At 41.6% G+C, this 27,232-nt stretch overlaps 1 protein-coding gene and 1 long non-coding RNA gene across 4 annotated transcripts in view; one reads left to right on the top strand and one right to left on the bottom strand.

The window, feature by feature from the left end:
• The window catches only part of LOC145804385 (uncharacterized), an 81,811-nt gene that overhangs the window by 45,513 nt on the left and 9,066 nt on the right, over nt 1–27,232 (bottom strand). The window lies entirely within an intron of this gene.
• LOC114270120 (uncharacterized) lies at nt 13,299–14,191 on the top strand. 2 transcript variants are annotated; one of them, XR_003631851.2, is made up of 3 exons: nt 13,299–13,545; nt 13,734–13,935; nt 14,079–14,191. It is a non-coding gene; the product is annotated as an uncharacterized LOC114270120 (long non-coding RNA). The 2 variants fall into 2 exon arrangements; XR_014345677.1 differs by having other exon boundaries at nt 13,527–13,664.

The raw sequence follows: 27,232 nt of genomic DNA, 5'->3' as shown, positions 1-27,232 counted from the left end.
AATTGGACTCATACTTCAGAAACAAAAGAGATTCTTACTTTAGAGGTTGTTTGGAAACTAATTAAATAAGATATATATTTTTAGATTTTTTTTTTATTTTTAGTGATTTTTTTTTTTAATTTGTGTTATGTTTTTTGACTTTGAAGGCCAATCTAGTCTAGAAGAACCTAAAAAATAATATATATATATATATATATATATATCTAAAGATGAAAAAAACTCCTAAAAAAAACTTATTTTATGTTTTTTTGGATTTCTTTGAATTTTTTATTACATTTTTGGTCCGTCTAGTCTAATAAATCATAGAAATGATTTTTTTTTAAAAAATTAAAAATAAATTCACTAAAATTAAAATAAAAAAAATCAACAAAAAAATTATTATAAATGCAAATCCCAAACACTCACTTAAGGAAAGTGTCTTTATTGCCAACTGCGCGAACAACTTGACATGCCAGGCTAGCTTACAGAGTCTTATTGTCTCCGGATTTTAAAATTGTATCCAACTCAAAAACCTTTCTTCTAAAATAATAAGCTATTGAGTGTTTTATATTTTGTTTGTCGTGTTTTCAAATGCACAAATTTTTTTTTTGTAAGTATTCTTGTATTCTTTTAGTAAGGGTGTTTGTAAGGGTAGGTTTGACTGAAATTTTTTTAATGATTTTTTGTTATTTTTATTTTTATTTTTTTGTCTTCAATGAAATTTTTTTAAAAGGTTTTGCATTTCTAGGATCTATTCAACTAGATCGATCAAAAAAATAAAAAAATAATTAAAAAATAATTATACTTTAAGTGCTGTCAAAGAAGATGAAATAAGTTTTTTTTTAAACTATTTGATTTGTTGACTTATTCTCGTCTTTAGTGAACCTTTTTTTGAATTTTTTTATTTTTTTATTTCTTTATTTATTTTTCATTCACTTGCTAATACAATTTTTTCGAACTCAATTGAATTATGTTTGACGTCTAATTTCTAAGGTAATTTGCGCGCGCAACCCCCCCCCAAAAAAAAAGAAAAAAAGAAAAGACAAGGATACTAATAATTCAAACTATTTATTTAAATTTGTACGACTCCTCCTATTTTTTCTTAACTTTCATCTGAGATATAAAAAATATATTTTAAACTATTTTTATAATTTTTTATTCATTGACACATTATTTTTCTTTTTTTTAAATGATATTACTGTTTTTCTTTCACTGCATAACCATTTAAGCTTACATTCAAAATTTATTATTTAATAATATTATATTTAAAAATAGAAAGTATTATATTTAAAATTTCAAAAATAGAAATCGTGCATAGCACGGGTAAAAAACTTATTTATTAATGTATTTGTTAAAGTCCCTAGTATTACTGTTTTGTATGTTTTATATGACCGCTATCATGGATGAAATGGGTTAGGTGGTTGGTGTGGTATAAAGCATTATAATTAGAGATTGACTTCTTTCTAGTTGGATACAGTCAAGTCCAATCGGTGTTGTTGTGTTCACCACGAATTCTACTTGATTGATAGAGTCGCATCTTTGTGTATTGACCATCCGTGAAGAAGAAAAAAATATGATTAACTCAATAATCGTAGCCATCTAATTTCATCAAAATTTTCTTTCAAAAAATGAATGACATTTTTCTTCATGAAAATGAACTTTCTTTAAAAAAAATAAAAATAAAAGTTTTAATTTTAAATCATACTTGTCATCATCAAAAAAAAATTAAATAAACAATTCAAATTACCAAAGTAAGATCCGTGATAGATATCAAGAATCCAACTGAATCGGACTACACTTCTCTCCAACTCAGTCCCATATAATTAGGGTGTGTTTGGTAATGTTTACGTTTTCAGTTTATATTTACAAAAATTTTATAAATTGGTTTTTGTTTATTTTTAGAAAAACATAAACTACAAACGCGTTTGGTAATTAACAAAATGTTTAAAAAATTTTAAAAATATAAAAAAGAGTGAGAAATGGCAAGTGGTGGCAAATGGCAGCGGAAGACGGTGGTGGAAAGTGGTGACGGTGGGTAGCTAGTGGTGGTGGGTGGTGGCGGGTGGGTGGTGGTGGTGGGTGGGTGGGTGACGGTGGCGGGTGGTGGGTGGTAACGAGTGGGTGGCGGTGGCAGGTGGGTGGCGGGTGGTGGTGGGTGTTGGCGGGTAGGTGGTGGTGGTGGTGGGTGGGCGACGGTAGTGAGTGGTTGGTGGTGGTGACAGGTGGGTGGCGGATGGCGGATGGGTGGTGGGTGGTGATGGTGGGTGACGGTGGTGGGTGGTAGCAAGTAGGTAGTGGTGGTGGCAAGTGGGTGGCGGATGGCGGGTGGGTGACGATGGCGGGTGGTAGGTGGTGGTGGCAGGTGGTGGGTGGTGGCGGATGGGTGGTGGGTGGTGATGGTGGGTAGGTGGGTGACGGTGGTGGCCAGTGGGTGGTGGATGACGGGTGGTGGTGGGTAGTGGCGGGTGGTGGTGGTGGTGGTGGTGGTGGTGGGTGGGTAGGTGGGTGACAGTGGCGGGTGGTAGGTGGTAGCAAGTGGGTGGTAGTGGTGGTGGGTGGTGGTAGCAGGTGGGTAGCGGGTGGGTGGTGGTGGTAGGTGGGTGGCGAGTGGGTGGTGGGTGGTGGTAGCGGGTGGGTGGCAGGTGGCTGGTGGTGATGAGTGGTTGGTTGTGGCAGGTGGTGGATGGTGGTGGCAGGTGGGTGGTGAGTGGCGGTGGCAAGTAGGTGGCGGGTGGTGGTAGCGGGCGGTGGTAGCGGGCAGTGGGTGGTGGCGAGTGGATGGCAGGTGGTTGGTGGCTGGTGGTGGTGGCAGGTGGGTGGTGAGTGGTGGTGGCAGGTGGTGGTGGGGGTGGGTGGTGGTGGCGGAAGACGGTGGTAGAAAATGGTGGCGGGTGATAGCTAGTGTTGGGTGGTAAAAAAAAAAAAAAAAAACTAAAAACTCAAAGCGGAAACACATTTTTTATGTTTTCATTTTTTGGCCAAATTTATAAATTGAGATCACTGATTTATAAATCAAAAATTTTACCAAATAAGTTTTTATTTGAATTTTTTTAATTTTTATAAATATAAACAGAAAATTGAAAACGTAAGTGTTATCAAACGGCACATTACTATTTGTTAACAATTGAGATCACAATTTACTAGCTTTTGCATTTTTATAGGGCGTTTATTTTAAATATTTACATCAAACAATGCAACAACCAGCAAAAGATGTGAATATTGGTGTTATTCAATTTTGAAAAATACTACACATTATCACATGATTCAACCACAACATGAGTGGCATTTGTCTCATTCAGAAAAATTATGATTCGATAAAGAGCCCTTTATGCGTATGAGATAAGGGCCAACTACAATGATACCCAGTAGTGAGAGAAAAATATTCAAAACAATATTCAGAAAATATAATGTGTGAATCACAATTATTTTAGGGTAACTGACAAAACAAGAAGTTTGAATTTACACCACCCATTTAACTTTAGAGATAAATTTTATAAAATGTAGATTGTCTTAGGCCCGTGGACCTGTCACGTGTCTTATTTTGATAATTTGTTCCGTTGATTTTTTTGGTCTCAGTGGGTGAATCATCCATAAAAAATAACAAATTAATCTGATAATTGTAATTATATGAATTTATCACATTGGTATATAAAAAAATAGATAACAAACATAATTTTGAAAATAAACCATTCAATTTTTTTAAAGACAAATGTGATTATCGAATTAATTTAATTTTTTTTATAAATAACCTAACACACTGAGACCCAAAAAAATCAACGAATCAAAAAAAAAAAAAAAAAAAAAAAAAAAAAAAAAAAAAAAAAAAAAAAGGGCCCAATGGTGAGACCACGGGACATAATTGGACCGTCCAGTCCCTTTTAAGGGACCGAAAGAAGCTTTGGTTAATTTTATAATACATTTTTATTCCACCTATCTTTTTTCGGGCCCACTATGACAATAATTGAGCTTCCAACAACCATTCATTTCTTTGAAGATGAAAACAAAAAGGGAATAAATATGAAAGGCTGAGAAATCAGGAGGTTAAGAGCATCTTCAATAATTTTTGTTATAATTGTTGAAAATGGTTATAAAATTCTGGATAAAATCAGAATTTTTTCCTAAGTTCGGTCTATTTTTTAGGTGGGTTCCGAGTGTCGATTTACTCGGGTCAAAGTGGTAACGCGTTCTATGCCGCATTGTGATTCACGTGGTATATTTGGTTGTTCAAAACCATTACCGAGTGAATGGGAAATTGAAGCCAAAGTGTGCTCCATGGAAATGGAGTTTTGGTGGAAATTCCTTAAGGTTGTAAATTGGCTTGTCCCACATTGATTTGGTAGGAAGTTTTGAAAGGGTTTATAAGGCTTAGGGTGAGATACTTGGGGTGTGCCCCAAGGGGTACCCAAGTGTTTTAGAGGGAGAGGTTATGGGCAAAATGGGTTAGACCCATTGGACCCAAAAATCACTACACGCGCGCGCGCCGCCGCCGCCGTCCATCGGGTTGGGCTTCTAATCTTTTTGGGCCAAAAACATTTGAATTTAATTTTATTTTTTGGTAAAATAAAATCCAGAATTCAAATTAAACTGATTTGGATTTTCTGTACATCCAAACAGGGCCCTTCCCGTTTTCAAACAGAAATAAACTGTTTTGGAATTAGTGCACACCCAAACAGGGCCCTTCCCGTAATTGCTATCTGTTTGAATTGTTGAATCTGTTTGAATTCAAAACCCAACAGGTATCATACCTGTTCAATTCAAAACCAACAGTCACCTTCACATCTATAAATAGGACCACCCTCATTTGATGTTTTCATTCAGAAATTTCGTATTTCACTTCTGCTATTTATATTCTTCATCTTGCTGCATTTTATTTCCAAAAGAAAGAGTGTAAACACTTAGTGTGTTCGTAAGGCAAACAATTTGTAGTGCTGCTATTGTTTGTGGTAGATCATTTCATCCTGGGAGATAGACATCCAAATTCTGAAAGCACCGTGGAGAGGACGAATCTGTCTTAAGGACACAGTGTTAAACACTGGACTTGATCAGAAAAGTTATTCAAATAAATTAACCAAGTAAGTTGTTTAATTTTATTCTGTTTTTTATTTGTTTATTTAATCAGATTTTGGTTTTGTTTTTGTAACAAAATAAAATCTGTGGTTTTATTTATTTATTATTATTTCGAGTTTGATTTTTGTAATCAAACAAATTCTCTCCTTTTATCTATTTCTTTTATTCTTGTTGTTGTTTTGTACACAACATAATTTAATCTATTTAAATACAGTGAAGATTGTCCAACAATAATATCATTGTTATTCTTATAATTTAGTAATGAATAGTATTATTTTATCAAATTATAATAATAATGTTTCAATATTTACTTACTATTTTAACAAATCTCAACTAACTTTCTTTCTAACTTTATAAGTGTTGCTTAGATATATGTTTTGTTGGGTGGGAGGGAGGATGGGAGGGAAGAAAACGGTTGAGATTCGGTGAATTGACACATTTGGTAGCTGCCAAAGCTGGTGCCAAATTTGGCAACAGATAGATTTGGTGAGTTGGCACATTTGGCAGCTGCCAAATTTGACAACAGATTTGACTGCTGTTAAATTTGACAGCTACTATAACATATCATTGGACATGTTATTTTTGCCCAAGTTACCATATTATGACTTTAGCAACTGTTTTAAATTGGAGAAGCTCTAAGAAATTAATATAAGAAGACATTCATCAAAATTAGAAAAAATTAGATTCGAATAAGAATAACTTAAGTTTTTATAACAACTTGTCTATATTTTCTCTCTTCACCCTTTGCTTTTCAATTTTTCTCTCTCCTCATTATCCGGTGGTGTGTGTGCAGGTCGTGAAACAGCTTGGAGAAACTCCGACGACTCTCCAAAAATCACGTCGGAGCCGTAATCGGACTTAGACTAGGGCCGCAAAAAACAAATTGACATGGAAAAATAGCCTGGGAATAAAGCTCAATTACTGAATTGTGAGAAGTATCACTTTTATGCTTATCAATATCCACAGACATATTAAACAATTTAACAACATCAAAACAGATTAATCTATATAATAAGGCAAGAGGGATTTTGAAAATGTCTTAAAATGTATGTGTAAATCAAAGTACAAAATATGCAGCGGATAAAATGTTTAGATCATACCTTTTTGATGATAAAACCTCGTGGATAAATCACGTGCTTCCAGAAACTGATAACCAACCCAGCAGTGAAGTGATATCACAGATTGAATATCACCCACACAAATCACAGTACAAATGACTTGATCGTTATTTTGGGAGAGAGTCAGTATCTTGAAAAAAAAACAAACATACGTTGTTTTTCCACTTAATCACCCATATCCCATATATCAGATATATAATCTATTTATCTCATTTATCCATTTGTTAAATGAGATAATATCTGATATCTATATCATCTATCCATATCATGATATGATAGATATATATCCTGAGTGGCTATCCAAATAGGTTTGAATTCAAATTCAAAACCCATTTGGATGAGGTTCAAAAGGTTCTAAGGGTCATGCCACATGGGCGCCCAATTTCTAACATCTCCCACTCGGACATGAGTTGGCATGACACTGCCACGTCTCAATCTCAATCTCAATCTCAATCTCCCCAAAAATAAACAATCTCATACTAGCCACTGCACCGTGCGACTGCTGAGAACACCTGCATGTGGGAGCTCTATACTAGAAACTCAAAATGAGCCAGCATAGAGACATCAACCCCAAAAGAAAAGAAATAGTGTCTCATATACCCCAGACCCATCTAATTACACCGGTCCAAAAAACATCTCTAATCCCTCAAAAAAAGAGCATGTTTGACCCTCTCAATTCTTGCAATATATTCACACTCAATTCGCCTCTCATACAGAGCGATATGAGTTGCCGACAGTGAATATACAACAGTGGTGTAATACTAGATGATCTTCCCTTTGCACTCATGCCATTTAGTTTAGGATTGACCGCTTTCCCAGTGATGTCCCTTAAGGCCGAATCATGCATGACCGCAGGCAACATACCAAAGTAGCAGAACATCAACCCCTTACCTTATGACATAGTCAAAAGTCACAAAAGGGTACATAAATGAAAGTCATATCAATAATGACACGTAAGACTCACACGGTGAGGAAGCAGGGATCCATTCTCTCACCTCATTACTCGGTCGCCAAGCACATATAGTATGAATACATGCTACGGTGGAGTAACTCTTCCATAAAGAGTGATGTCATACTCGATACACCGTACAGATATTAATCTAGTCGCTTTCTAGCGCCTAACCCAAATTCTCTATTTGCTCGCCTTCTAGGCGCCAAATGAGATCTCGCATCTGGCTAATCATAACAGGCACAACATGGAAAGTGGGTACTATCATCCATGTTTGGTCCTTAACACGACCTCATCTTGGTTGTAACCAAGGCGACATGCATAGTGGATTATTTAAGCCTCTCTTGGCTCCAAATAAAAATAAGCCACTAGTCTCAACCTTGCTCGCTCCTAAGTGCCAAGGGCGATTGCTCGTGTGAGTGAGCCAATCTTGCCTGCTGACATCATCATTTGCTAATCATTATGACACAAACCATAATAGTGTCAAACATCCCATCATCTCAAAATAAGTGATCAATTTTTAAAAAATGACCACAGCTTACGCAATTATAGATTCCAAACATAAGCCTTATTAGCACCTCTTGCGATAAGTATATACAACAGAATCCACCATGTGCGCCTCACATGAAATGATTTAAGATCACTACCTCTTGCGCAATAACCTCTCTAAAGATATTTTGGTGACCAATTTGCGTTCATTCTTAATGCGCCCAACTAGCGCAGATGCGCCCAACTAGCGCATTGAATTTTACAAGGAGCAAATTAATATGCTTCTAGTAAAGCATTTTATCCACAGTCTAATGAGCAAGGTCAATGTCTAAACAACTCAGTTAACCATTTATCAAAGATAACACTTATCATGCCGAATACGCCCACATAGCGTACCTTAGGATCCCACAACAAAGAAAAGATCAAGGAATATAGGTCATCTGTTTCTCCCAAAGACAATCTGAGGATTCACTCAATAGCTAAGGCTCTGGCTTTTACCGATAAGTAAGTCAATGGGTTTGCAATTTTGCATCTAGAATCATTCTAGGATATTCCTTATGTAAGTCATCGAAGAAACCGAGAATTTTCCTAAAATAATCCCTAAGGATCGTACATCCGAGCATATGAATTACATCACCCATGTCCATCATATCTAAAATGGAGGACTGCCCACCCTAGGTGGCGACAACCTTATAAATTCCTGGCTCATAATGACTAAGTAAGGAAAAAACTTCTTTTGGACCATTGATCATGCCTCAGTGGTCTTCATCGATCATCGTTGGCCTATCATGGCTTGACGAAATCTAAGAACCACTGTTTGGATAACTACTTTAGGCTGTAAAAGATTTATTGGAACTAGCAACCTTTTTGCGCTCCTAACTTTTCACCATAAAAGCAGAAGGTAAATTCTTACGGATCTACTTATCCAATTCTCTAATGAAAAATCAGGTCACAATGTCCACAAATCAATGTTCCGAACTTATGTCAATCATAGCCTAAGTCAAAATAACCTCACTCCCCAGGAGGAAGTCTTCTCATGGTCTACACTTTCCTCAATGGTGCGACCATTCGGTATCTAGCGAGCCTTATGCCTCAACAATGACTATCCAAATTACACATAACTTTATAACAGTTTTGCGTCATAATGGAAAGTCAACCAAATTATAAAAATGGTTAATCCTCAAAGACTTTGTCTTAAACTGCGCAACATTGATCCACTTTCTAAAAACAGGGGACTAGAGCCTTTGGCATTATCCTAGGCTCTTTATCATCTTGCGGAGCAATCATGAATGTTTCCCTCTCAATCACCCAGTGATGACGTGGAAAATTTTAACATTTGCTACCATGCAACTAAGAATGTAGAGTATTTTGCTCTAATGGAGTAATCCATTAGTAGGCACATCGCTCCCACTGTCCCTAGGATATTAGAAATTTCTTTCCATTCTCAACTAGGCTACATAGAGCGCTATGCTTGGAATTCTCCATCTTATAGAGTTCCAAAAACTCTATTCACGTCACCTTTACTAATAAAACTTTATGTGACTTAGTTACACTACCACAAAGCTGCTTACCTATATGCACATGACCCGGAGGGTTTGCATGACTGCATACAATAATGCACCACACGACCCTTTGTGTTTACAAGACAGCATACAATAATGCGCTATAGAACCCTAGGTCTGAACTTCGCAATCTTATGAGAAGTAAAATAAAGATAAGTTGCTTAACGGTTACAGATTGCCCATAGATGGCTCTCCGCTAACCCATTACTCAAATGGAGTGTAAAATTTGATATGGAGGGCACTTAGTTAGGGATATAGGCAACAAACTAGTGCAATTTCCAATTGGGAAACATTTTGCGCCATTATCCACCTATCATTAACAATATTCAATTCCTTATCTCTACTACACAATTGTGTTGTTGAGTACTAGGAATAATCAATTTTCTAAGCACCCATCTCTCTTCACAGAGTTTTCTAAAAAATAACTCAAATAGATACTCGCCACCTTGTTCAAAACTAAAAGCATGAAAGTTGTTATCTAATTGATCTCAACCTCATATGTGCAATGTCAAAAATCATCTCAAAACTTTTGACTTATGGGAAATCAAATAGTCTTGACTCTGATGCGTATCGTAATCTATAAATGTGTCGAGATTGAGGTTTAGCTATCATACCCTCACACATATCTAGTCACAAATATCATAGTGGACTAAATGCGCCAATACAAATGACCTTCTACGGCTTTCCTACTTACTTGTGCGCACCCATTGCGAACAAAGTTACACATTCACATGAGAGCAGGATGTCATAAGCGAGTGGGCTCGAGAAGGCCTACTCAAACCATCGTGTCATCATCTCATTAATGTGATTAAGTATAATAAGCCACTGGTTCATGACCAATGTCATAAACTAATTCCAATCATCTTAATGTGTGAGTTCTCAAAGACAAGTTTTAAAGGTTTAGGCCCAACTAGGTAATGACTCACGACAAAGTCATATTCACTAGATCATAAAAGGGATGTCATGGAGATATCAAGTGCGCCTAAGTCGTAAATTTAACTAGTAAGTGTTAATCCCCTGCACCTTCAAGTCAATTTTATTCTCCATACACTTTACTGCATCTAGTTGAAAGATGACGATACTCATCTTGCCATATCTATTTCTCGCTTCATAGTTACTTGGAATTAATTCTACTATTCACAAGAAGGAGAGAATAAGCTATCAACTATGACAGCTCCAAAGTAACTTAAGCGCGAATTTAGGCTAAAGAGTCTAATTCAACACAATGCTCTCACAAGTGATGCGTCAAATTCTTAGAGTCATAACAACCTTGTCGGCCTTGACCTTTTCATCACTATGCCGCAACGTTTGCGCTTAGTGTTAAACGTTATTAAAAAAAAGGTTAGCCTAGCTAAGGAATTATACAAAGAAGCCCCTCCTCATGTCTCACACTCAAGTGTGGAAACAGTAAGTGTCCAGACTTAGACAAGTTGGCAATGCTAATAGATTTTGCAGCCACTAAGCGCTAATCTTTTCACTTAGTGTTAATAGATTTTGCAGCTACTAAGCGCTAATCTTTTCACTTAGTGTTAATAGATTTTGCAGCTTCTAAGCGCTAATCTTTTAACTTCACGTGATATTTCAACGCACACTATTATAGTGCATGAAATTTTGCTCCATCCAACTCCCAATAATTGGGTAGAGAGCAAAACACTGCTCATACTAGCTACTTGTCTTACACTTAATGACTAATTTATTTAAGCTCGCATTTCTAGGATGACGTGACTCTTGAATGTTACTTCATCCAATGATGTAACATTATTTACAAATCAAATTACAAAGTCAATCCGCGCAGCTCATTAGTCAAGATCATATACTGATCTATTGAGGGCTTACTAATTTCATAACTCCAAAACTCGCCAACCAAAACTACGTAGTATGCCGCTAACCATAGCGCACACATTAGTTTTTATTGTGCCAAACAAGGCACCAAAACCACGGCGACTTTGAGTCATGTTTCCTTACTTTGGCTCAATTAAGGTTTGACCTAAAGTCTCCAAGACTTTTGCTCATCTAAAGAATGGGATTAGTTTGTTCATATTTGAACATCTCTACTAAGTCTAGGTCAATCAAATTAACTTCCATAAGTTAAATCAATTTAGAGAGAAATTCGCATTGGGATTAATTTGATTAGCATAATATAATTTTGTCGCAAAAAACTAAATTAAATAGTGACAATATTACACAAGTAGCAAGATCGAAAATCCGCTATGCTCGTAATCATCTCTTGCGCCACAGGTGACAATTATCCAAAATTTAATTTAATTTATGCGCAAAATATTGGTTTTCGGGAGTTAATCTACAAAGATTTCTCTCAACCGAATAACCTCCCACTGACTATGGCATATACAAACCATGATAAATTCCATACAATAGCATTTTAATGTAAATTTATAAATAACTCATGCTATATTCATTTAATAATGGAATTTTAATAAATAAATAAATAAATAATCATGCTCCTCTAATTACAACATATTACAAACTCTAAAAAAAATATGCTGTATTAAATATTTAAATTATGCCATAACAGAAAGTACATCATCCTGAAATTTTTGAAATTTTCTGGTATTTTCTGGAATTTTCTGGAATTTTAAATAACTAATAAACACACATAAAACCAGAAATAAATATTCCAGAATCTGATAAAATGCTATAACTATACCAGTAAATAGTAAACTATATCAATAGTCTACAATAAAAAATTCAGCCCCAGAAATTTAATCATGCAACACCAGATGCATTTTAAAGCATAAAACATGAATTATTAACACAGAAAAAATATTTTATATTTTCGTAAAATTTTCAAAATTTTACAGAATGTAGAAAAATTAATTTTGAGTCTAACGGTACTAACCATGCTTAAAACAAAGCTATAACGAATAAATTATGGCCAATTAACGCAATTTAGAATTAAAAACAAACAAATAGAGCCTTAGAGCCAAGCCAGGCGGGAAAAACGGCTCGGCTCGGCTTGGCACCGCTCAGCGCAACTCGGCGCGAGTCGACTCAATGCGGCGCGGCGCAGCACCGGCTCGGAGCGGCTCGATGCACGGCTCAAACGCGGCTCGGCGCTCGGCTCCAGCACGCGGCGCGCGTGCGAGGCGCGGACGGCGTGCGCGTGGACAGCGCCGCTGACGCGCGCGTGATGGCGCGTGCAGGCGCGTCTGGCGCGTGTGGGCGCGTGGCAGCGCGTGGGCGCGCGTGGCTGTGGTGTGGTGGCGCGTGCATACCACGCGCCACCTTCCAGGGTACTAACTGGTCCGATTTTTACATTGCCGGACTCCTTTTTTCAAAATAAAACCGTTTATGGTATGAAAAAAGACATTAATGAACATAAAAAAATATTTATGCTCTTAATCTAATAAAAGTAGATTTTTTTTTTCTCCTTTACAAACATTCATGTTTATAATGTAAACATACACATGTAAAAATATACACATGATTAAAAAGAAACACGAAAATATCCATCAATGGCTCTGATACCAATGTAAATCAAAGTACAAAATATGCAGCGGATAAAATGTTTAGATCATACCTTTTTGATGATAGAACCTCGTGGATAAATCACGTGCTTCCAGAAACTGATAAACCAACCCAGCAGTGAAGTGATATCACAGATTGAATATCACCCACACAAATCACAGTACAAATGACTTGATCGTTATTTTGGGAGAGATTCAGTATCTTGAAAAAAAAAAACAAACATACGTTGTTTTTCCACTTAATCACCCATATCCCATATATCAGATATATAATCTATTTATCTCATTTACCCATTTGTTAAATGAGATAATATCTGATATCTATATCATCTATCCATATCATGATATGATAGATATATATCCTGAGTGGCTATCCAAATAGGTTTGAATTCAAATTCAAAACCCATTTGGATGAGGTTCAAAAGGTTCTGAGGTTCATGCCACATGGGCGCCCAATTTCTAACAGTATGTGAGATACATTTCAATTCAACGGTTGAGATGAGTTGTTTTTAACCATGGAGGGCTGAGATATTTTGTGACATTTTCACATTCCCGCCCAAAACAATCCCTCTCTTGCTCTCTCTGCAACGTGCCACCCACCCACCCACGACAAACCCAAACAATATGCACTTCTCATTGAAGGCTGAGATACTGTGTGACATTTGCACTTCTCTCTTCTCAGGTGTCAATCTCTCTCTCCTCAGATATCTCTCTCTCTTCCTCTCTCTCCCCCTCCTTTCCACTGCTGCTCCGCTTCCACCGTTGCGCCGCCTCCGAACTCCACCGACAGCAACTCTTCATCTTTTCTCCCTCCCAGATCTCAGATCTCAGATCTTCTCTCTCCTCCGATCTCCACCGACAGCAACTCCTTCTGCCTCTCGAACCCGGCTTGCAAGGTAAGATTTCTGCCTCTCCCATTCTCTCTGTGTCGAGCTGTGTTTTGGTTAAGATTGTGTCAGGAGCATTCTCTGGTGCCTTTGCAACTGCGCTGACCAACCCTGTGGAAGTTCTGAAGGTATTTAGATTCAAAAGCTTTTCTAAACATCTAAAATCTTTGTCTTACTTAACGCTCTTCTTTTTTCAGGTGCGGTTGCAGATGAATCCAAACTTGAGAAGAGGAGCAATAGGGGAAATGAGAAAAATTGCTTCAGAAGAGGGAATAACGGCTCTCTGGAATGGGGTTGGCCCTGATTAGTTTAGCAGAGGGAATAGCAGCTTGCAACATATGATGAATCCAAGCGGGTCAAGTTCTAAGCATGCTATTTTTCACTTTGAATATCCACGACGTAATTTCCAAAGTTTCTGATTAGTTTAGCTCTTATTTAATTTGTAGTCTAAAATGGGTTTAGGCTTCCCATTTTGCTTTTCTTTGTATCTGCTATATTTTATTTATTTTTCTAATATTTTTTCATCTATTCCTCTGTTGCAGGTTTTGATAAGGTGGATCTCATGTATGGCTTCTAGCTGTTCCACTTCTCCTTATTATCTATTAAGTAGTGCACATTGAATTTTATTGAGTTTTAGTTTTCTCGAAACAAGTACCGTTCAAGCAAAACCCTAAGGTTGTGTTTGGATCTATGATAATTTTATAATGTTTTCATGTATAATTGTTAATTTTTCATCTACAACATGTTTCTTTGCTAGAACAAGTTTCTTGCTCTTTTGTACCAATGAAATACATCTAATCAATTGCTTCTCTTATAATATGGGCTCTCTTTACTCATCTTCTTATAATATGTTCCACTTCTCCTTATTATCTATTAATTTTTCTATAATTTGGAAAAATTACAAATTAGTGAGTTTTTAAATATTTTGTGAAGTTATCACCTATTTACTCATCTTCTTACTATACATTTTCTTTTGTATATATAGGTCCAATGTCTACGATAGATAAATGTTGGTGTTCTGATCTGTGATGAGTAGGACCCAAATTTTGGTCTTACATTCACATTTGGAAAGTTTTTTTATAAGATTTGACTTTAATTTATTTTTTATTTTTTAAAATTACAGATGATTGGTTGGTGTGTATTGTTTGTTGTTTTGTTTTAATTAAATTATTTTAGAATTGAAGAGCACTGGTGTGCATTGTTTGGTTAATTTTATTTTATTATAATTGTAGAACATTAGTTTATCATTTTAATTTTAATGAACATTATAAATTTTATACGTTTATTCCTTAATTTGCATTAAGATTAGGGAGAGTTGTTATTTTTAATTGAATTCTGTAGAGGGTATGATACATATAAATTACAAATATATTTCGATCCCAATATTAATTATACCGTGCCTTTAGGCACGGATATACAGTAGTATATATATATTATGAAAATAAAATGAAAAAGATTAAAATAATTTTTTTTAATTTTTATTAGAAATGAGTGAGAGAGAGAGCACATCAATGAGGGAGAGAGAGAGTGTCAGAGGGAATTTTGTATTTTTCTTTTTTAACTAATCTAAGTCACAAATTTTTAGTGTAGTGACGTGACCCAATTTAGACTGTGCCTCTGGAGGGAAAATGTTGGAGAGGATCTGAACTCATTTAGCCAAGCCATGAAGAAAGAGAAGGGGGGAAACCACATTGTGCCATGGCAGAGTAGTTAGAAAAAGATGTGAAAATCACATGTATTTTTATTTTTATTTTTTATTAGTTTTATATATATCATTAAACATACATTTTTATTTTTAACACATCATTGTACACTCTAAATTAATAAATTTTTAACACATAAATTAGGCCCTATTTGGAAAGTTGGCTATTTCAGTAGGCTATTTTAGTTTTTAGCTATTTTAGTAGGTTAAAATTTTTGTGTTTGGGAAGATGGTTAGAATTTTTTGTAGTTGGATGTATTGTTTGTGACAGAAAAAGTAAAATGATTATGGATTTGATATGACATTTTGTCTTATTAATTATTTTAGTCTATTTTATCTTTTTGTGAATTTTAAACTAAAAAATCAAGTTTTAACCTTTGTCAAACAAGACCTCATATTTATGTTATACGACACATTAACACCCAAATTTAGTCACTTCATTATGGTGCTCTAAGTGTTCTATTTTGCCTTTTTATCTATTCATTTATACATCATTTTTTTTTTAATTTTATTTTGTTTATGTATGCATTTATTTCATAGATTTTTCATGAACACCTGCAATAAAATGCCAAATAAAGGAATTACAAATAATTTGTCTTGCATCTAATCAAAGTGGCGTAGCGGAAGCGTGGTGGGCCCATAACCCAGGCTCTGATAATTTATTTGTTTTGTTGTTGGTTTTTATTTTTTTTTGACAAACATACAAAATCAACCCTGGCTTTTACTTTCTGATAAAATAATAGAAAATCACTCTCTCACATATAAACGTATAAAATATTATTTTGTTGTTAGTTTTTATTCTTTTGACAAACATACAAAATCAATTTTGGGTTTTATCTTTTGATAAATAGGAAATCACTATCTCTCACACAAACGTGTAATATTGTGATTCGGGGAGTCAGCAGATACTTTTGTGTAGCTTAAACATTTTCATTATTCTTTTGACAAACATACAAAATCAACTCTAATTTAGTTCGCATGTTCGAGTTTAGTTCGCATGTTCTCATTTTCATTTTCATTATTCATTAAACATGCAATTTCACAATTTCTTTGCAATTTCAATATTAATTTCTTTATTATTTGTTTTTAAACTTACTTATCTTAATGTAAGGTAATGCGTTTTCTTTCGGTTTTCGTTTTCTCCATCAAATGCGTCCATTCTGAGTACCCGTTTTATATCTGTCTTCTAAACCACAATTTCATATGACTTCTTTTCAACATGGGTCATGTATTGCTTAATAAATATTCAAAATGTATTTAAGGTTGGAAACAAAATGAATCTGAATGGGTGTAGGTGAAGATTGAAGAAGGTGATGGAGGGTGGTTACATACACAAAACGGATGGGACTAAATTGGACAAAATAAATGGGGTTTTTTAGGCTATATTGATTTGTAAATTATGGAGGAATTAAGTTAGTTAGAGTTTGTTGTTGAATTACCAAGCGAAAAGTTTGCTTTTTGAATTTTATTTTATTAAATTCTTTCTTCAGAACACTTCCTTCTTAAATTTTCCCTCTAACCTTATGTGATCAATTAAAGGAAGTTCCAAAAAGAAAGAATTGAAAAAAAAATAAAACCCAAAGAAAATATTAATTGATTTGTGTAAATTAATGTTTTTATCAGTCATTAATTTGTATCTATGTTGACAATATGTTGTGTTTGTTCGTAGTGTTTGTATTAGGTAACTGTACGGGGAGTAAATATTCCGGCAAGCCCGTACTCCTTTCGTCCGAGCTCCGTTTCTGTCTGATCACCTACGAGCAAATAACGGTGAGCTACCCGGCGGTGTGTGGCCGGAAAAACCCTCCGACAATCAAGTTAGCACACATCTTAGGATAGAGAGAGAGAGAGAGAGGGAGGAGTGTTTGAATGTAAGAATTTCCTTACAAAGTATTCATCTCTGCGCGTATGGGGGCGCAGACATGCTTATATACCCTCTGTGCCCCATATCTACTCCCAATCATCCCCTGACACGTGGCTCCGCTATCCCATCTGTCAGCATAAACCTTGCTGAACGTCATGTAATCTCAACTGCCTGCCTTCACAGCTGGAGCTCGGCAGCCGAGCTGTTCTATCTGTTTCCGTGCCGTGCCGTGCTTCATACCCAAGCACTTCACTGGCTAAGTCCAAGAAGGACCGGGCTAGGTGACATCTCGGCAAAGCCTAGCCCGAGGCACCTCCTGTGGCCGGCCTTTCTGCCAGTCAAACAGTTACCTCGGCTGACCACGCCTTTCCGGGCGCCGGTCACTCCGCTTGTCTTGCTTCGGCCATCGTCTGATCGAGCAGCTCGGTCCAACCGAGCAGCTTCTTTACGGTCTGGGGCGACACACACTCGGCGCAAGTTCTGCCCGGCCCAAGTTCTGCCCGGCCCATCTCTTGGCGGATAGTCAATCATCTCGGCCCTATGCACCGTTGGGCTCTCAACCTGCTCGGCCAATACCACGGCCCAACTCCAGATCATAAATCACCCTCTCAATTGCCCCTTAATTCCGTCCGCGAAAGTGTGACTGGGATTACTTACTTCGACCGAGATAACATTCCTCCGGTCTCCAAGATGAGAAAGGGCGACCGGGCTAGTTAACATAACTGTCTGCAAACTTGACCGGTTGTACGCCACGACTGACGTCCTCTTCTTCAGAAGTAGCTCGGTTGGCTCTTCGACTCTTCAACCCGGCGTTTCAGTCCTGACGTTCCATAAATGGGGACACGTGGTGGGCTGCCATTGGTCATCGAGCAGCCAACCCGCCGTTTTTGCCAGAATTTGAATTTGGGCGGCCTCTCATGCTTACATATACAAGACCCCCTTTATGTCATTTCTTCCTACTGCCTCTTTTCTACCTGACGATTCAGAGCTCAAGCCATTTCCTCTCATACTGGACTGCCATTCTTCGTGCTTGGAAGAACAGCTCCAGCCCTTCACAGGTAAGATCTTCAATCCCTCTTGAGTTGCTATTTTCTTTCATATTACACACATTAGGGCACAAAAACGTAGCTCTTAGGGCATAGGCCACAGAATCCGTCCCAAACCTCCCACTGTTCTTGGTGTTCTTCATCTCCATGAAGAACACTGAAGAACTGGGGCGAACCGGGCTCCTGGTCTTCTTTTGATCCAAAAAAAACCATTCTGACCAAGCAAATAACGTGTTTGTCTCAACCCCGGCAAAAACCGAGATAACAAAAGGAATGGTCGCTCAACCGGGCTAATATCTGGCCTGCCTGGGCGACTGCTCTCTAGTTAGCTTAGGAGACCGAGGTGGTTTGGCACACTTAACGACCGAGCTAAAGACTAGCTCCTTCCGCGCGACCGCGCTCACACTTACACTTGCCCTCTTTTTCCTGCAGAGTACAAGGGGACCACTGTCCATTCCTCAAGTTCTCAAGACCGAGCGATTAACAATTGCCATTGTGCCAAACACCTCAGCCGAGCTACCACAGTCCGGCCACAAATGGGGAAATTCCGTTTCCTAGTGGATACTCCGGCCGCGCTAGCTGCTTTCAGAGAGGAGTACGGCATCCCGGCCGACGTACATCTCGAACTGGCTGAAGAGGAGACAACACCCTGGGGCAGACTAGACCAATGCCCCTTCACCGTGCTCTCAATTGTCGAAGGGGGCCTCCGTTTCCCGCTCAACCCACTTATAACCGAGTTCCTCTGCCGCACCGGGCTGGCACCCACACAAGTGTCCACCAATACTTATAGAATAATCAACGGTGTTCACGAATTGAACAATCGGCTAGGCACCAACTTGGGTCTAGCCGAGATATTGAGGCAATACACAATGGGCCACACCGGGGACGGTTTAGATTATTACTTGAAGATCAGACCGGGCAAGGAAAAAATTGTAACCGGCACCTCGGATAAAGATCTTCACGACGACGATTTTTTCTGGGTGTCGGGCAATTACGAAACAGCCGAGGTGCCGGGCTGGTTTATAAACAAGGACTTCGGTTCTTCATGTAAGCCACTCAAACTTGCTCGGTCAGCCTAACTCTTTACTCTGTAACTAACTGGTTTTCCTGTTTCTTTTGCAGCAATCCAAGCCTTACAAGCCAACTATCAATTTCCAAACGTTGAGGCAATTCGGACCGTGCTTCGGTATTCCCACCGAGATTGCAACGATTTACTCGGCTACACCCCGACCTACAGGTATTCTGCTCCGCGCTGGAGTAGAGTAACTGACTTCCTCCGAGCTCCTTCGCCACCTCCAGATCCTATCCTTCCAGACGTCCCCTTGATCCGTTTGACAGAAGAACAGGAAATGGCTAAAAGAAGCCGCATCAAAACCCTTCTAACTGCAACCTCGGCCGAGATACCGAGCGTTGTCACCCGCTCCCCGGCTGGTGGTCAATCAAGTGCCGCCGTGGTAGCCCTAGCTTCTCCAGCCGCCGGGCAGTCTAGAAGAGAAACACGCCGGGCTAGAAAAAGACCACGGGCAGATCCCTCTGCCGAGCTCGTCGCCGAGCTGACAACCGAACATCCATCTGAAACTCCTGTCCCCGTGCCAGCCTGGCGTCCACAGCTGAAGCACCGGGGACAAGACATCCCGGCGACGGCTTCGATCAAGGCCGACAAAGAACATTTGCTCGCCTTCAATCTCTCCAAAGCTTTTCTTCTACCGAGCGACGTGGTCGGCAGCGACCACGTCCCTGACACTCGGTTGGTAAAATCCTCAGTAAAGTCCATGGCCAGGGTAAGTCGATGTTCCTCTGAAAATTTTCACAAGTGTTTGCTCGGTTCCTTTTCTAATCAACTTTGCTTTTTGCAGGCCATTCAAAAACAACACCTGGTTTTGGAGCGCATCCACAGGCTTCGGCAAAAGGCCAACGACACAGCCAGCCAGGTCGAGAGCCTTCAAGCCGAGCTCGGCCGAGCTAAGTCGTCCCTTGAGATGGCCAACGCCGATAATAACAGACTGCTCGATCAGCTGGATGCGGCCGAGAAAAAATGGGATGAGCTCCAGACCGAGGTGGACACCCTGAAAAAGTCGAAGAAGAAAGCTTGCCGGGCTGCCAACAACGCCGATTTTAACGAGGCCGAGCAGAGCTACAAGAAGCAAGTCTTTGCAACACAAGACATTTACTTCAAGGCCGGCTGGAAGTCCGCCTGCGAACACCTCGGCCAGGGCTCTGACACCGACGTATTTGCCAACCCTCCTCCAGCTTCGCTACCGGTCTACCTCGTGCCTTATGCAAACGACGTCTTCAGCGCTTTGCAAGCTGAGGCCGAGGAAGGACTTGAAGAGGGAGACGGTGAGACAGATTCTGAGGCAGAGGAGGCCGAGGTGCAAGAGCAGCCCGACAATGATGAGCCCGGTGCCCAAGACGCAAGTCCAACCATCAACCTTGATGCTGGCGAGGACGAGTTCACCAATCTCTCCCCCTTAGTTTAGTTTTCTTTTCTTTTTTGTATTTTTACTTTCAACGCTTTTGATGTAACCGGGCTATGTCCCCACCTTTTGTATTGATTTTCTTATCAATGAAAAAGCCAAATTTTGCCAAGTGTTTGCGCAGTTGCCATCAATGCCATTTTCAGCAAAGCATCTCGGTATAAGTCATTGTTTGAACAAAACACCTCGTCGACCGGAATTCATAACTCGGTTGAAGTACTTAGGCAGAACAAAACAAATTCATAAACCGAAATGATTATCCCGGTTGGTAATAACAAAGTTGAACAAATCAGCAACACTTCCAACCGGAGTACGTCATCTCGGTTGGGAATCCGAAGTTGGGCAAAACACCAACTCTTCCAGCCGGAGTACATCATCTCGGTTGGGAATCCGAAGTTGGACAAAACACCAACTCTTCCAACCGGAGTACATCATCTCGGTTGGGAATCCAAAGTTGGACAAAACACCAACTCTTCCAATCGGAGTACATCATCTCGGTTGGGAATCCGAAGTTGGACAAAACACCAACTCTTCCAACCGGAGTACATCATCTCGGTCCGTAACATTAAATGAAAGTCCAATTGCTAAAGCAAAATTACTTCTATAAATTGACAAAAAGAATTACATGCTGTGGTGCAAGCCAAAAAATTTCTTTGCACAAGAAAAGAAAGCAAAAGCTTAAAAATAATATAGTTTCAAGTTGGCCGCATTCCATGGCCGGGGTATTGCTCTTCCCTCTAAATCCTCCAAGTGGTAAGCCCCCTTGCCCGCCAGACCGGTGATCTTGTAGGGTCCTTCCCAATTTGCCCCTAGTTTGCCTTCTCCTGGCACCAGGGTGTTGCCCATAATCTTTCTCAAAACCCAATCACCAACCTTGAATGGTCTGGGGTGCACCGTCTTGTTGTATTTCTTGGAGAGCTCTTGTTGGTAGGCGGCCACATGGATGAGGGCCTTTTCCCGACGCTCTTCCACGAGGTCCAATTCCAAGGCAATAGCTTCGGCATTCAATTCGGGCTCGAAACTCTCGCTTCTTAGGGTGGGCATGCCAACTTCTAGGGGTATGACCGCCTCCATGCCATAAGCCAAAGCATATGGAGTTTCCCCGGTAGAACGTCGCGGGGTTGTTCGGTATGCCCAAAGGACGCTGGGTAATTCCTCAGCCCATTTTTCCTTTGCCTTTTCCAGCCGTTTCTTTAACCCATCCAGTATAGTCTTGTTTGATGCCTCGGCTTGACCATTGGACTGCGGGTAAGCCGGGGTGGAGTTGTAGAATTCTATCTTCAAATCTTCACAAAATCCTCTGAATAGGCGACCGTCAAACTGGGTGCCGTTGTCAGAGATCAAAATTTTGGGGACGCCAAACCGTGTGACCACGTTCTGCCAGACAAACCGCTTCACGTCTTTCTCTTTGATGGTTGCCAAGGGCTCAGCTTCAACCCATTTCGTGAAGTAATCTGTGGCCGCAATAAAGAATTTCCGGTTGCCCGGCGCTGTTGGCAATGGCCCCACTATATCTAGCCCCCACATAGCGAAGGGCCAAGGACTGGTGAGGGGAAGAAGTTCCCTAGCAGGCTGATGGATCTGATGGGCGAATTTCTGGCATTTTTCGCACTTGCGGACGTACTTTTGTGCGTCGGCCTGCATGTACGGCCACCAGTATCCCTGCGAAATAGCTCGGTAGGCCAAGGACCTGCCTCCTATGTGGCTGCCACAAATGCCTTCGTGAATTTCGTACAAGAAGGCCTCCACACTATTTGGGTGCACGCACTTTAGATAAGGACCATTGAAGGACCTCTTATACAACGCGCCAGATGGAGAGAGCCAAAACCGCGCTGACTTCACCCGGATTTTGTGTGCTTCTTTCTTGTCAGTTGGAAGAGTCCGGTCTCTGAGGAACAAGATCAAGGGGTCCATCCAGGAAGGACCTAGCGCGGCGCAGAGTACATCAGTCTGCCCGGCGTCTTCAATGCTTGGCCGCAGAAGAAAGTCAATCAACAGGGGGTTTGGAGACGTATTATCTACCATGGAAGCGAGGCCGACCAGTTCATCAGCTCGGCTGTTTTCTTCCCGGCCAATCTGTTGGACTCTGATTGCCTCAAACTGTTTGATATGTTCCCTGACCAGAGCTTGGTACTTCGCCATCCTGTCGTCCTTTGCTTCGTAAATCCCAGAGACTTGGTTAACCACAAGCTGGGAGTCACTGTACACCAAGAGCTCGGCAGCCTTCATTTGTATTGCGCTCTTGAGCCCGGTGAGAAGTGCTTCGTACTCAGCCTCGTTGTTAGATGCTGGGAAGCCAAGCGTGATAGAATGTTCAATGGTTAGGCCATCCAGGGAGATAAGAACGATACCTAGGCCGGCACCATGACGGTTGGACGCTCCATTAACAAAAAGCTTCCACATTTCTCCCACAAAAAGCTTCTAGCAGTCTAATGGGTCCTGAGAGTTGCGAAGGGCAGTGGGATCATCATTGCTCGGCTGTGCGGTTCCAAGTTCGCTGTTGACCGGTTCCAATTCAGTCCCCCTTGGCGATTCAGCACCGGACTCAGCAAGTTGTTCTATAATGCTCAAGTCCGTGGGCGAATCATCAGGTGGCGGTGTTAAGCCGGCCGCAGGTTCTGAGCTATGTGGATCCATTCCTTCCCCCCTTGATGATTCGGTACCGGACTCAGCAAGTCGATCTGTAATGCTCAAGTCCGTAGGCGAATCATCAGGTTCCGGTGTTACGCCGGCCGCAGGTCCTGAGCTGTGTGGCTCAACTTCTTCCCCCCTCGGTGATGCGGGACCGGACAGAGTGGATGGGTCGGTGATACTCAACTCTGTCATCGCATCACCGGGTGGTATAACCTTGCAAACTGAGGGTGCTTCACTGGTGCGCGCAAACTCCGCGTCGCTACTCCCAACAACACGTTGTACCTCGGATGGTCTTGCGTGCACCTCATCATCTGCCACGGTAATATCGACCGGGCACACCGGATGAATGCCAGGCGAGAACTCGGCGACGAAGTCGGCCAAAGTCTGAGCTTTGATAGCAGTGCGCGGATGGAACTTCACCTCAAACTGCCCCAACTCCACCGCCCACTTAAGAATTCAGCCTGAGAAGTCCGCCCGTTCAAACAAGGCCTTGAGGGGAAACTCTGTCAGTACGACGATGGTATGGGCGTGAAAATAATGCGCCAACTTCCTCGAAGCCATCATCAATGCCAAAGCAAGCTTTTCCAGCGGCAAATATCTCGTCTCAGCCGGCAGCAAGGTCTTGCTGACATAAAAAATTGGGAAGTGCATGATTCCTTCAGGGCGGACTAGCACCGCACTGACCGCGTGCTGGGAGACGGCATGGTAAAGATAAAGTTCCTCTCCCGGCTTTGGTGTAACCAACAGTGGCGGAGTAGACAGATATTCCTTGAGCTCGGCCAAAGCTCGGTCACACTCTGCGTCCCATGAGAACTTTGACTTCAATGCTTGAAAGAAAGGGCGGCAGCGATCTGATGACCGGCTTATAAACCGATTAAGCGCGGCGGCCATCCCGGCCAGATGCTGCACGTCCTTAGCCGAGCTGGGCTGCTTCAATTCTTGTACGGCTCTGATCTGAGTAGGGTCTGCTTCGATGCCTCGGTTTGTGACTAAGAATCCCAAAAATTTCCCGGATCCCACACCAAAGGCACACTTTGACGCATTCAAGCGCAGCTTGTGCTTCTTTAGAATGGCAAACATCTCGGCTAAGTCAGACAAATGGTTTGCTTCAAGTCAGCTCTTTACCACCATATCATCGATGTAAGCCTCCATTGTCCGGCCAAGCAAATGAGCAAACATTTTGGTCACCATCCTCTGAAAGGTTGCCCCGGCGTTCTTCAAACCAAAAGGCATGACTCGGTAGTAGAATAGTCCCCTTGGAGTCGTGAAAGAGGTGATCTCTCGGTCAGGCCCATGCATGGCGATCTGGTGGTAGCCGCGGTAGGCATCCAGGAAACTGAGCCTATTATGTCCAGCCGTCAAGTCCACGAGCTGGTCTATTCGCGGCAAAAGGAAACTACCTTTGGGACAAGCTCGGTTGACCGTCTTATAGTCGACACAAACTCGCCACTTTCCATTCTTCTTCGGCACCACAACTGTGTTGGAAATCCACCGAGGGTAGTGCACTTCCTGGATTGCTTGTGCCTCAAGCAGGTTCTTCACCTCCTCCGCAACTACCTCGGCGTGATGCAGTGCCGATCTCCTTGTTCGCTGGATGACTGGCTTTGCTCCAGGGAAGACGTTGAGGTGATGACAGATAAAACTTGGATCAAGGCCAGGCATGTCGTAAGGCGACCACGCGAAGACTTCGATGTTGGCTGCCAAAAACTCAACCATCTCGGTTCTCTCTATGGCCGTGAGACTTAAGCCGAGCAAGAAGAACTTGTCCGGCTGTTCTGTATCAATTCGCACCTCAACCAATTCCTCAACTGCCTTGTCTTCGGCCTCGGTGCCCACATCATCCAAGACACCCAAGTCCTCCGGTCCCTCAATCATTTGAACGAATCCTTTGGCAGCCCGGCTCCCGTTGACCGCCACGAAGCACTGCTTGGACATGACCTGATCGCCCAAAATCTCCTCGATTACCCCCATAGCCGAGGGGAATCTCATTACTTGGTGAAAAGTTGATGCCACGGCTTGCATGGCGTGTAGCCATCCCCTTCCAAGGATAAGGTTGTACGTCGAAGGCACTTGCAGCACCCAAAACTCAACTTGTTTGACCACGGATCCCGCTTTGACCGGCAGGATAATCTTTCCTAAAGGCCACTCTGGTTGCGAGTTGAATCCGACCAGTGGCGAAGTAGCCGGAGCCAAGTCTATCTCCCGGAGTTTAAGCTGCTTGAACGCATCATAGTACATGATCTCGACTGAGCTTCCCTGATCGATCAAGATCCGCTTAACATCAAAGTCCTTGACGCGTAGTGTTATTACTAGGGCATCGTTGTGCGGCGTCTGGATACGCTCTAGATCCCTTTAGGTGAAACTAATCACGTCTTTTTCTTCAGTCTTCCCCCTTTTGATGGCAGGCTGAACCGACAAAACTTCCCTCATATGCTCTGCCTTTTTTATCATGCCCCGGAGTTCGCAGACACGCTCCGGTTCCACGATGCCGTGGATTACATTAATAACTCCTTGTGGTGGTGCGTCTCGGTCATCCTGTACCCTGGGATCGATCGGAGCCTGATTCGACTTCACGCCGCCATCAATGTAAAGGTCTAGATGCCCGGCCGCAACCAGCTCTTCCAAGTGTTGCCGCAAAGGCAAACAATCCTCAGTCCGGTGGCCTCTCTCCCGGTGGAACGTGCAACGATACCGCGGATTATAGCCCTTTTGTCCATCGCCCAACTTAGCAGGAAACCGGACATACTCCTCGTCGCGGATTTCACTAAGTATGTGATAGATTGGAATCTTGAAGACCGTGGTTATGCGAGTCCTTGCCTTCATCCTTCTGTTTGCGTCGGCTACATCATCTCGGGGGTAGTCATCCCGGTCATTCCGACGTCCTCTACCCCGGTTTTTACGGTTCGTGCCACGGTCCGATTCCTCTGCTCGGTCACTTGAGCGGCTGGACTCTTGCCCAACTGCGTGCACTTTGCCTGCTGTTTTCTTGTCTGTTGCTACCGGAGTGGCCTTCACGGTAGAAGCTAACGCGTCATCCTCTACTCGGATGTGCTCATTGATGCGCTGCATGAGCTGGCCCATGGAGGTCGGCTGGTGCATGGTAAGCGAGTCCCGCAGTCTATGTCCGATCGGGAGACCACGCTTGTATTGCGTGATTGCAAGGTTGACCGGGCAGTCCAAGATCTCGTTGAAGGTTTCCCAGTACCTTGAGTTGTATACCTTCAGTGTGTCGCTCGGTTCCATCTTGACACTTAGCAAATGATCGACTTCCTTTGGTGTCTTTGTGTTGGTTTTGAAGCGTGTAACAAACGCCTCGGCCAACTGATGCCATCTTTGTATGCTCCCTTCCGGCAACCTCTCGAACCACTTTAAGCCCAGCTCGCCTAAACTTTACGGGAAGATTAGGCACATAAGTCCGTTATTGCGCCTATGTCCGGCCATAACCTGTCGGAAGTGGCTCACATGCATGTATGGATCGGTCTTTCCGTCGTAAAGTGTGAACTTAGGTTGGTGGAAGCCTGTCGGAAGCGGTGTTGTTTCTATATCCAGGGAAAAAGGGGTGGCACTCAGCCTAGCCAAGTCCGTATCTTCGAAGAGTGGCACTGCTTGGCGGGGTGGAGGCATTCCGACCTCCTCGCTGGCGTGAACCCCGTAGGATAGCCGCTGGAAGGCAGGTATTCTCTGAGCTTCGCGACGGTGAGCCCGCTCCTTTAAGACCGCCCGTAAATCTTCTGACTGAGCAGAGTAAGAATACCTCGACGTCGTCTCCGGACGTGACGGTTTGTAGGTGCTGTCTTGCGCGCTAGACTTCTCTGCACCCGCGTCGGAATCACAAACCTGGTAACTTCTGGTAATGGATATGGACTGAGTACGTCGCTGACTCTGACTGCCTGAACGGCGGGATGGGGTGCGCTCACTGTGGTCTCCCACTCCAACTACACCCTTCCCTTTGACATGCCGCTTGAGATCCTCC

This window comes from Camellia sinensis, chromosome 12 (assembly GCF_055761805.1).
Source record: "Camellia sinensis isolate YWXY chromosome 12, ASM5576180v1, whole genome shotgun sequence".
In the NCBI taxonomy this organism is placed as follows: domain Eukaryota; kingdom Viridiplantae; phylum Streptophyta; class Magnoliopsida; order Ericales; family Theaceae; genus Camellia; species Camellia sinensis.
This window is presented reverse-complemented; position numbering and strand designations above follow the sequence as displayed.